The 12,339-nt window shown below is 52.6% G+C and overlaps 1 protein-coding gene and 1 pseudogene across 1 annotated transcript in view; both read left to right on the forward strand.

Moving 5' to 3' along the window:
* The window catches only part of LOC148592634 (scavenger receptor cysteine-rich type 1 protein M130-like), a 36,018-nt gene that overhangs the window by 3,478 nt on the left and 20,201 nt on the right, over positions 1-12,339 (forward strand). The gene's annotated exons all lie outside the window — the stretch shown is intronic.
* LOC148592635 (NACHT, LRR and PYD domains-containing protein 12-like) lies at positions 235-7,624 on the forward strand (annotated as a pseudogene).

Below are 12,339 nucleotides of genomic sequence, written 5' to 3' on the forward strand. Positions count from 1 at the left end.
GAGCCAACGCAACCAGGCCCAGGGCCTCTCCACCATCTCTGCCTCTGTAGGATGGGATGGGGTACAGGAGAAGGGTCAACACAGAGCACCCCCTTGCCCCATCAACACTTCTGATGCAGGTGCTGTGGAGCTACGCCTTGTGAATGGAAGTAGTCCCTGTGAGGGCAGAGTGGAGGTGAAGCTGCAAGGCCGCTGCAAGGCCAGTGGGACACGGTAGCCGATGACACATGGGACATGGAGGATGCGGAAGTGGTTTGTCAACAGCTGGGCTGTGGCTTGCCATGGACCTGTGAGTACATGACTCTCAATAGTCCTTCCCTCTCTCCCCTGGCCCATGCCCGGTAACTTTCCCTGCTGAGGGAGGCCTCTGGGCCGAGTCCCCACACACCCACTGCAGCACCCAACATCAGAGCCTGGCCACATACTGGCCACGAGGAGCTGCCATGTAGGGGCATCTCCAGGTTCTCCACAGTCCCTGCTCTGCTGTGAGGCCATCATGCCCAGGGTGCGGGCCAGGCCGTGGGGCCAGGCAGCCTCCCTTAACATGCCATGCTCCAGGCTCCCCATCTGAAGGCTCAGCCACTACGGTGCCTTATTACACCAGCAACAGTGTGGAAGCTGGCAGCCCCAGGACAGCATCAGGTATGTGGCAACGCCAGCTCTGCAGCCTGTGGGTGGGAATAACTCTGGCCTGGCGCTCGAATCACTCTCCTGTCTCTCGCAGACACCCCTGCCGTGACCAGGCATGAACCCCTGGATGGATATGACGATGCTGAAGCTGTGCTGGATCACAGCTGCGACAGAGTTGTCTGTGAGACATCAGTGATAGGAGGTAAGAGGTGCCACAACCTGCACAGCAGCCGATGCGAGTGTTGTGGCGGCCTGCAAGGAGCAGTGGCTCCTCCATACACAGCCATGGCAGTGGGCAGCAGCTGGGCACAGGAGGGCCTTGGTCCAGGTCTGACATCCGGGGCATGAAATAGCCTCTCTAAGTCACCGGGTTTGCTCTTTCCAGAAGGAAAACGATTCTCCCTGAGCCCCACAGAGCCACCAGGAGATGCAACAGATGCCCTGTCCTCAACAACCAGAGATGCAGGCTATGATGACGTTGGTGTCAGCAGCCCCAGCACGGCACTGTGAGTGCTGTGGGGCTGTACCATGGGAGTGTCCAAGGACACATGAGCCCCATCATATCAAGGGGCGCTGCCTCTGCGAAGCCACGGTCTGGCCACACAGGGCCCTGTTCACCTGAGTAACCAGCCACTGGGGCCTGCTTGGGACTGTGGACCCTTGGGGAACTGCTTCCATTGTCACTCCCACACAAGCCTCTGGCTGCTACCTTAGCTTTTATATCCTTCCACTGTGCATTTCTCTCTTTCCTGTTGATAAAAATAAAATAAGGTAAGAAATTGCTTGCGGATTCTTGGCAATACGGTAAAGACTTCATTCATTTTGACATATCGTGGGGGTGGCTGGGGTAGACAAGTCACGTATCCTGTTAAGCTTGATCATTCTTGCATGAAATCCGTACCTCTTTGGCCACCCTTGCATGGGGTCAGTCTATTAGAACGGTTGCTCTGGGCATTTCACCTGCACTACCCGAAGCCAACACACCTCCCCTCGTGGTGTCCCCGCTGCTACGCCCTGATCCCACACAATGCTTGCCAGGTCACCATCACTGGCACTGCACACTGCCCACAAACAGTGCACTGCAAAGTGAGCACAGCTCTGCAGAAAGAGTCCAGCAAGGGTGGCACTGCCCAATGTGGCAGTGTGGAGCTACCACGCTTCCTTTCCTTGCTGGATGGTTTGTTTGTTCCAAGGGAGGCCTGAAGGCCAACTACCAAGACAATATTGTAGTGTTGTTATGGGTGGAGGTACCTTGAAGGGAGGCTTTGGCCTGCCTTTCTGCCACAACACGAGGGCCCCATCCATGAGAGCAAGAAACACACGTTGTGTCAAGCATGAGAGTCATCACTGAGCACCACTGAAAAGATTATGGACCCATCCTCTTCACTCCCTCGCTTCTGACATTTATATCCACTAATAGAAAGGACATCAGGCTTCTGTTCTCTTTGCTGAACAGGCCCAGCTCTCTCTGCTTTTTGTCGTACAACATATGTTCCCATCACTTCAGCATCTTAGGAGCTTTTTCCTGGACTCACTCCAATACCTCCAGGTCTCTCTTGTAGTGGGGAGCCCAAAACTGTGCACAGCATTGCACATGTGGTCTCCCCAGAGCTGAGTAAAGAGGGAGGGAGGATACTCTCCCTCAAACTGCTGTGAGCGCTCTGCCTAATACAGCCCAGGATTTCATTCTTGGCCGCAAGGACATGTTGTTCACCATCTATTTGTTGTCCACCAGGTCTCCCAGTGTTTCTCTGAAAGCTACTTTCCAGCATGTCAGATCACAGCTTCTACTGGGGCAAGGAGTTATTCTGCCCCAGGAACAACACTCTGCACTTTATATCTGGCTTTATTTCAATTGATTTTTCTTTCTTGTTGGTTTAGGGTACAAACAGAAATACAGAGCACACGTGATAAGGGAGTTCCTTCAATATAAAGATGTAAATGCTTGTCTCAGTGAGAACCTGACTGTAAATAGCCACTACACCAACCTGACGATTGTTATGAACCCTCAGACCAAAAGGAAAGGAGAACAGGAAACCATCACTGTGAGTCAGCATCATACAGACACCAGCAATAAGCAATCTAGCATTGCTGTTACTGTGGCACAGCTGTTTCAGCCTACTGAAGAAGGACAAGCGCCACACACGGTTGTGCTGGTGGAAGCTGCAGGGATGAGAAAGACAATGACAGTGAGCAAGATCATGGTAGAGTGGGTGGAAGGAGTCCTTTAAACACAGTTTGACTATGTTTTCTACCTCAACTGGAAAGAAATTAGCCCTACTAAAGAAGTGAGTGTGGTAGACTTGATTTCAAATTGCTGTCCCATAGAAGGACACCAATTAGAAAGATTCTGGATAGGCCAGAAAAGGTCCTCTTTGTTATAGATAGGTTAGACTACCTAAGATTTTCTTTGCTTCAGCCAGAAGAGGACCTAAGCTCTGAGCTCGGGGAAAAGCCACTGGAAACCACTGTGATAAGTTTACTGAAGAAAATCATTCTCCCTGAATCCTCCTTGATGATCACTATGAGGCCAGCAGCCCTTCAAAATCTGGTATAGTGCTTAGAGAATGACTGCTATGCAGAAATACTGGGCTTCTCAGCAGGTGCAAGGGATGAATATTTCCACAGGTTTTTTGACACTGATTATAAAGCAGATACTATCTTCAGGTTTGTCAAAGGAAACAAAACAACATTTGCCATGTGCTTTGTCCCTATCATGAGTTGGACTGCCCGTACTATCCTGGAACAAGAATTTTACAAGAAGAAAAATCTTAAGACAACCACGGGAATGTATATGTTTTACCTTTGCAGATTACTGAAATGCAGAGCAGGTGAGGGCAAACAGGACCTGCAGCAGTTCCTGTGCAAACTTTGCTGCTTGGCTGCTGATGGGATGTGGATGAACAAGGCGCTGTTTGAGGAAAAGGAAATCAAAGAGCAGGGCCAGAACTTCTCTCCCTCTTCCTCAACGAGAACACTTTAAAGAAAGGCACAGACCATGGGAATGTCTACAGCTTCATTCACCTGCACCTCCAGGAGTTCTTCGCTGCAATGTTTTATATCCTGGAGGATGAGGAGGCAGGCAGCGATTCAGGGACTTATGTGAAGGACACAAAAGTGTTATTGGAAAACTTTAGAACATCTAGAAAGGATCTGATGTTAACAGTGACTTTCTTATTTCTGCTAAATGGAAACACCATAGAATTTATGAAGCAAAGAACTGGGTGCAGACTTTCACCAAAATTCAAGGATGCTATGCTGAGGTCTATTCAGATACGGCCTAGAGGAATTTCACCTCTAGGCGAAAGGACAATGAAGATTAAGGATCTGGCTGTGTTTCACTGTTTGTCTGAGATTTATGAAGAAGAATTTGTGCAGCGTGCCTTGAATTGTTGCACTGCCATAGACTTTCAAGACATGAAGCAGACCCAATATGATCAAATGGCCCCTTCGTTCTGTATCAAACACTGGATCAAAATGGGCTCTGTGACCTTCAAAGGGTGCTCCTTCGATCACCAAGATTATGAGGGAGAGTTAGTTTCAGGCTCTGCACCAGGGTTGAACTGATAAGTATGCCCCCAAATCCCTCCCTCCCACTTAAGTAGCCAAAAATAATGGCAATATTTACCATGATAAAACCTGAATGAACAGGTGCCATGATATGCATTCTCTGCCAGAAAGGATGCTTTTAAAGGCATTTGCAACCTGCTGCCTCTCATGTAAACTGTTCTTTCCACCAGCAGTTACACTCAGGTCCTCAGCAGATGATTTTATTTAGGCTCTAGAACAACTGTAGGAGAATGAAGGTTGTGAAATCTCCTCTTGCTTGTTGTGTACAGGAGGATCTAAAGATATATAGCATTTTCAGCTCAGCTTCCCAGGTGTTGCAATGCAGCCACCCCTTACTCAGGACTAGAAGAGCCCATTGCTCCAGGGCTGCACCTTCTCCCCAAGCCCTTTTGGTCCTGTCCATAACACACAGCAGGATGAAGCATGACGAGTATGGCTCCAGCAGCAGTGAGCCACGCTCTCCGAGGGCTCTGATATGTGTCCTCACTCAAGCATAAAGCATGCTTAAGTTTTAAGTATGCACTGATGCTCACTGCTATGTTGGAGAGTAAGTTGAATCCAGCAGTAACGGTTCAATGAACACAGTCTCTCCTATTGCGTCTCCAAATGGGTCTGTGTTCACTCCCAAACTGTGCTTGTCCCTCCAGAGGAGACATTCTGGGGGCTGGTAGTGAGCCCTACTTTGGGATGCTCGTGCGCTGAGGCCTAAGGTGAGATGTGCACTATTTGCTGAGTGGCAGGTCTCTCTGGGTGGCTGTCTGTGTCTCTCCCTCCCCATTCTGGCAGGGAGGGTGGAGCAGATCCCTCCTCCTGGGTGAGCAGGAGAGAATATCAGCCCCTGCTTTGCAGGGATCGACAGCCGGTGGAGGAGCAGCCATCCCCTATCTCCCTGCTCTGCCAGGCACTGAGGAACACAAGCAGCGAAGTAAAGACACTGAGGTAAGATTGCTCCATGGGGAAGGGTGATGTGGCCCAAAGCACAAAGGGATGTGGTGTGATGCTTTCATCATTCTCCACTGCTCTGTTCCCACAGGCTGCAGTGGTGTGGCCTCACGGAGGACTGCTGCGAGGACCTTGCAAGGCTGCTGGCCACTCACCCCAGCCTGGACCAGCTGGACCTGGGTGACAAGCTGGGTGACCACGGCGTGCGGGTGCTGTGCAAGGGGCTGCAGCAGCCCACATGCCAGCTGCGGGTCCTGCAGTGAGCGACGCCAGGCCCTCTGGCACCTCCTGCCACTGCAGCTTCAGCTATTCAAGAGCCAAAGGGTGCAGGGCGGAGGAGAGTACTGGGGATGGATGGGAAAAAGTCATTGCAGGGCATGATCATCCCTTTGCCCCACTTTCCCAGGGATGCACTGTCCACTGCAAGTGCCTGCTTTTCCCAACACAGAGGTGCTCAGGGTAAATAGGTTTTACTCCTCACTCCTCAGGAGTGAGGAGGCCCACAGGACCTCCACTTGGATGAGCGGTCATGAGCCCTGAAGGACGTTTCTGCATGTTTCATCTTCAGGCTATGGTACTTCCACCTCACCAGTGCCTACTGTGAGGATCTTGTAAGAGTGCTCCGGACCAACCGGCACATGGTGGAGCTGGATTTGTCCTATAATGAAAGCTGAGAGATGCTGGTGTACAGCTGCTGTGTGAAGGGCTTCAGCATCCCATCTGCCAGCTGCAGACGCTGCGGTAAGGGCCACAGAACTGGGCAGTGCCCCACGAGTCCAGCTGACCTATTACAGTGAGGAGTGGAGCCAAAAGAAAAATAAGCAAAATACTGAGGAATCTTGGCATTTTCCTCTGGAATTCAGCCATCACAAGTCCGTGAGTTTGCATTTCCTGCTCTGTGGATGGTGCCATAGCAGGGTCTTTCCTAGTAGGATCCTGGGAGCCAAGGCTAGCTTGGGGATGGCAATGACTGGATATGGGACTCTCCAAGCAACAGCCTGGCCTGTTCTGCCTGCTTTCCTAGAGAGCAGGAAGACAGTGTTTTTTGGGAGAAGCAATTGGGAGGGCTGCAAAAGGATGCCTAGACCAAATGGAACAAGCAGGGCCTTGCATGATTAAAATGGCCAGATCAGCCACTCAGCCCAGTCACAGTCCAGGGAGAAAGAGGAGACTCTGAAGTCATGGTTCCTCCAGCACTCGGCCCTCCCTGATGTGGGGTCGGATGTGCCAGGTAAAGGGCAGGGAAGGCAGCTCTTGCAGCTTCTCTGGACAGGAGTGTGACCCTGACTGTGCTGTTTCTGTCCCTGCACAGCCAGTTCCACTTTTCCAAGTGGAGCATTGTGATTTCTCTCTCCCATCTTGATAAGCTGTCAGTAAAGCCCTGTTGCTGTTGTCTTTGCTTTGATCACACAGATTAGGGAGCTGTCGTCTCACAGGCACTTGTTGTGAGGCCTTGGCTGCTCTGCTTCTTGTCAACCAGAGCCTGACCTGCCTGGATCTGAGCGACAATGAGCTTGGATGTGCTGGGGTGCAGCGGCTCTGCCAGCTACTGAAGCATCCTGCCTGCCAGCTGCAGACACTAGGGTAAGGAATATGGGGCTTCCCAGATCGTTCTCCACTGCACTGCCCTGGCATCCCAAGGAAGAGCCCTACTTGGGCTTCTCTCTCTGTGCTTGACCAAAAGTGCCCCTGCAAGGGTGGCTCCCCGGGTATCACAGTCTGGGGGGTTTTTGTTTGTTTGTTTTTGGTTTTTGTTTTGTTTTGTTTTGCCAGGTATAGACCTCACCTTGGCCCAGCATGGCCTATGCCTTTCATTCCAACAGCAGGGAGGCCCTGGGGTGTCCTGGACAGTTGCACTCTCTAGACTTGTGTGCCCCAGAGCTAAAGAGCTAACCAAGAGTTCCAGACCTCTGTGACCTCAGGCCAGTGTGGCAAATCCCATGGGCTGTGGGGCCTTGAGCCCCTTCTGTTCTCTGTCACACTTGCCCCTGCAGCCCCAGGGCAGTGAAATCCATGGGCAAGGAGTGGGGAAGGCAGCCGGGCTGTGGCCGTGCAGGCATCCTGGGGCCAGATGCTGTGGGGCAGGGACAATGTATCCTCATCAAGGTCTTTGTTGCCCTGCAGTCTCATGCAGCAGTCAGTATCTAGGGTAGTTTGACAAGTTCTCCTTTTCTTGCTCAATTTAAAGACTGAACACATCTGGATTAAATGAAGAAACACAGCAGGAGCTGGCTGTGGTCAAGAGAACAAAGTCCAACCTGAAGATAGGCTATTTCTTTGAACAAGACACCCTGCAGCCAAGGCCTACAGCCCAATTGCCTTCTCACCAGGGAGTCCTATTGGGCAGAGGTGGAGGAAGGATCAGGAGGAGGTTTCCCTCTTTAATGGGAGCTCCTTTTTATGACAGGAATGATTTGTAACATGTGTGGTAGGGATCTGATCAGTGCTCCTGGGAAGGATGGGAGACATCCCCTGAATCTTGTCATGTTTGAAAGACCTGGCCCATGGTCCTTTGTGCATCTGCTGGGGTTCGGGGCTGAGCGACTCCGTGCAGGGGGATGAAGCCATGGATGAGGTTGCAGGTGAGTCTGGCAATTTTCTCCTTTCAATCCGCGGGAGCAGTGAGTGGGGAAAGAAAGGGGCTTTGGGTCCAGCTCACAACATTTATATACTTATGTATTTCATCCATACATTAGGATTTTCGTATTTCTGAAGGCATCTCTAGTTTTCTAGATTCTACAGTTAGTGGGAGGGTCCTTTCTCTTGCTCTTTTTAACACCGCTCTTATCTGTGAGTAGATGTTGAGCAGATGTAGTGCTGCTAGAGCCAGAGAGCTCAGGGCAGTGCAAGCAGAGGATGTGAGCACAGCCCCTAGGCGTGGAGGTGTGGGATATGGGTAAGAGGGAGCAGGCAGCAGATGGAGAGCAGCATGCGGAAATAGCTTGTGCCAGCAGGTCACACCACTTTGATTGGGCCTCAAAGCCCGTGAAAGAGGTGAGACTTAAACACCCTACTGCTTCTTGCAGAGCCTGAGTAGACTGTAAATCAGCCACACAATCTCCTCCATGCCAGGGCCATTGCTTGAGCGTGGGAGCCCTGCTCGTGCATGGAACCCCCTGCAAGAAAAGGATTCCCAGTGGACTTTGTAGGGCCCTGCAGGCCCATGGAGATGCTGCCCAGCTGCCAGCAGATGTGCGCCCCCCAGCCCACAAGCGCCCGCAGCAGCTGTGCTGGCTCCCAGCAGCAGAGCTGAGACAGGAAGGAGGTGGCTTCCCCCCCTGCACACCAGCCCCTGCGAGGAAGTGGCTGTGGCCGCTCGCGTGCTGGTTTGGGACCACATGGGGCGTAGCTGCTGCTGCACTCCTGCCCCAGCAATGTGTCTGCGGGGCCCACCAGAGAACCAGCACCTCGCCACCTCCTTCTGCTCGGTCAGCTACTGTTCAAACTGCCATAACGGTTTCTCACATCAGCTCTTTTTCGGTCCTCGGGCACCACTGGGGCCTCCACTCCTGCGGGAGCCCTTTCCCTAAGCGCAGGGGCCTGGGAGACCTTGTTGGCAAAGCTTGTCCTCACTTCCTCCTCCTGGACATGTCCCTTTTCACTGGAGCTCAGTCCAGCTTAGCCAGGTCGTGTCTGAGGTGTCAGCTCCTCTCCCGTGCCTCCAGACTGCTCTTGTGTTCGGTGCATGTTGTGCTTCATGCCCTGCTGGAGGTTCTGCACTCAGTCTGGGGAGGCTAAAGGTGACAATGACAAAGCTGAGGCTCTACCAGTGACACCAACCACACAGAGCAATGTTAAAGCAGGAGTGTCCAAAGTCCTTCTTGAGCAGTCCTGTTGACCAGCAGTGTCAAGGGCATTGCCACGGCTCTCCTGTGCACCTGAGCTTCACCAGAGCTCCTGCATTGCTCTGGATTTGCTCCAGACCTTTGAAACATCTCCAACAAGGGAGACTATACAACTTCTCAGGGCATCCTGTTCCAGTGCTCTGTCACCTTCACAGGAAAGAACTTTTAGCTGCTGTTCAGACAGAACTTCCAGTGTTGCCGTTTGTGCCATTATCTCTCATCCCATCCCTGAGCATCGCTGAAGAGAGTCTGCCCCATTCTCTTCATGCTCTCCCTTCAGTTATTTATATTCATAAATGTTTCCGCCGCCCCCAGGATTTGTTTTTCTTTGCTGAAGCAGCTGAGGTCTCTCAGCCTTTCCTTATATGACACACCCAGGGACACAGGCTACAGCAAGGTGCTGTTAGCAGCCCTGAGAGGCTCCTTGTCACCCTTGGGCCAGCAGCCCCAGGGGGCTGAAATCCATGGGCAGGGAGTAGGGGTGACAGCAGGGCTGTGGCCTTGCAGGCACCCTGGGGCCACATGCTGTGTGGCAGGGACAGTGTATCCCATCTAGGTCTACACTGCCCTTTAGTCTCATGTGGCAGTTAGTATCTAGGGTAGTTTGACCAGTTCTTCTCCTTTTCTTGCTTTATTTAAAGACTGAACATCTGGGTTAAATGAAGAAACCCAGCAGGAGCTGACTGCACTCAAGGGAAGAATGGAATTATTGCTGCTGGCATAGACATTCGCTGGGGGGTTGGACCATGCCTGCAGGAAGGCATAACTTTTCTATGCTATTTTAGTTGTGCTATGCTATTTGCTAAATGCCCAGAGATGGGAGTTTTCTCCATTACTGCCCACCTGGGCCCATGTTCACCTGAAAGGCAGTAGCGCCCTAGCACCTTGAGGGGTCCGGCTGTACGGTAAATCATAAACTAGCAAAACAATCCTCTCCATGGCCAGATATGTTGCCTTGGCATGGAATCCCTGCTTGCGCATGGAAAACCCCAGGACACCCAGGAGGCGGTCCTGCCCTGGGCCTCCCCAGGGAGCATGCAGGACAACTCTGGCTCCTTGCAGGGGCCGACAGAGAGAAGGAGGAGCTGCCTGTACTCCCTGAAGCTGTGTGTCCCACAGCCCACCAGCTCCCGCAGCAGCTCTCTTTGCCCCTGCTAGCACTAAGATAGGAGGGAGGTGGTTTTCCTCTGCATGCCAAACCTCATGAGGAAGCCGCCATGGCAGCCCAGGTGCTGGTGTGGGGCAGTACAGGTCAAATCACTGCACTCCTGCCCCAGCACAGGTCTGTGGTCCGACTGAAGAGCTCTCCCCTCACCACCTGCTCCTGCTCCTGCTCAGCCAGCTGCATATCAGATCACGAGAATGTCTCTGCAGCATTGTATCTTTCCAAAGTCCTCAGAGTTTTCAGATTTTATGACATACCTTACTATTGCACCTAGTAATTGTTTTTCCATTTCAATGACCACTCAGAGAAGAGGAGGGCAACCCTGAGGGGAAACCTGTCTGCTCCCTTGGTGTCATGGGATGTAGTTCACAGGCTCCCAGAAGGCACTGAGATTTCTTAGCTCAGTCCTTTCTTGATCTTTATGCACTCACTACTGGATGCTCCTCTGCTGCCTGAGGCCTTTCCCTAAGCCCAGCCACCTGAGAGACCTTGCTGGCAAAGCTCACCCTCATTTCCTCCTCCTCAAAATGCCCTTTTGCACTGGAGCTCAGGCCACCTTAGCGAGGTAGCCCTCCTGAGGCTTTATGGTGCTCCATGGAGGCCATCCTTCATGCCCTCCTGCTTGCTCTGCACTCAGGCAGATGCTGGGGCGATTAAATGTGATGATCACAAAGACAAAGCTCTGCCTGTGACAGAACCCAAACGGAATGGTGTTAACCTGGAGCATGCCCCCAGTCCTCCCAGGAATGGCAGGGTCCAGGGCAGCACCACCGGTCTCCTGTGCCCCTCACCTTTGTCCCCAGAGCTCCCAGGTTGCTCTGGATTTGCTCCAGCTCTTTGTGGCACTGTAAAGAGATACAGATACACCAAAGTCTCGGGTTATCGTGGTATAAAATGCAGTTGGATGAGAAGATAGAGAAGCAGGTGGTGAGATATAGACTGTTTAGAGGTCCAGCAGATGCATGTGCTTTGAAAAACAGTGGCACTCAGCCTGCCACAACTCTTTTCCCCTCAGGGCTCATGTTCAGCAGGGGAACCACGTCCTTGCTGCCTCAGAGCTCTGTGGGACAAGCTTAATCTCTATGGGGGCTTCTGGGTTGGGGGTGTTACACTTGCAAGCAACCAGACACCACCTCCTTCCATGCACAGGCTGCCAGGAGGAGCCAAGTCCTTCCTCAAATGTCCCATAGAGCCCTGGAATGGGTCTGACTTGGTGCCACCCTGAAGCTTTCTATGTTTCGATCCCAGAGGCAGTTCCAGTGCTTGGTCCTAAGCAGAGGGTTGCGGTGAAGAGGGACCTGTTGCAGGGCTGGAACCACAGCAGGAAGGAAGATGCAGCAGAGGCTGCCCGAGGAGAGGACAGTGCCTGTCGGGACAGGTCTCTTGCTGGGCCCCATTGCACAGTGTGCCAGCCCCAGCTCCACATGGATTCAGAGATAGGAAGGGCCCAGGCATGCCCTGCACACACTGCAGGCACCCAGCTGGAACCCCTACTTAGCTCATCAAGCTGCCCACAGGGAGAGCTGGTCAAGAAACCACCCATTTGCAGGGCAGACTCAATGCAAGAAGCGGATCTGAGCCACATATGTGGGCATGCACTCAGATGGAGAAGTTTATTGGAGGTGGGGGCTCTGTCAGATGGGAGATAACCATCATGGTACTGTCCACGAGGAGGTGCCGTGTTGGGGCAGCTCCAGGTTCTCCACAATTCCCGCTCTGCTGTGAGGCCATCGTGCCCAGGGTGCGGGCCAGGCCATGGGGCCTGGCAGCCTCCCTTAATATCCCATGCTCCAGGCTCCCCATTTGAAGGCTCAGCCACTAAGGTGCCTTATTATAGCAGCAACAGTGTGGAAGCTGGCAGCACTGGCACAGCACCAGTTATGTGGCAATCCCAGTTCTGCAGACTGTGGGTGGGAACAACGCAACTCTGGCCTGGCCCTCGATTCACTCTCCTGTCTCTCACAGACACCCCTGCTGTTACCAGTCATGACCCCCTGGATGGATATGATGATGCTGAAGCTGTGCTGGATCTGGGAGAGGCTGCTACTCCAGGGATAAATGACACAGCTGTCTGCGACACAGCAGCACTAGGAGGTAAGAGGTGTCACAACCTGCACAGCAGCCAGTGAGAGTGTTGTGCCCGCCTGCAGGGAGAGGCAGCTCCTCCATACACAGTCATGGCAGTGG

This window comes from Tinamus guttatus, unplaced genomic scaffold (genome assembly GCF_059628265.1).
Source record: "Tinamus guttatus ecotype Peru unplaced genomic scaffold, ASM5962826v1 Tinamus_guttatus_pri_ptg000546l, whole genome shotgun sequence".
Taxonomy (NCBI): domain Eukaryota; kingdom Metazoa; phylum Chordata; class Aves; order Tinamiformes; family Tinamidae; genus Tinamus; species Tinamus guttatus.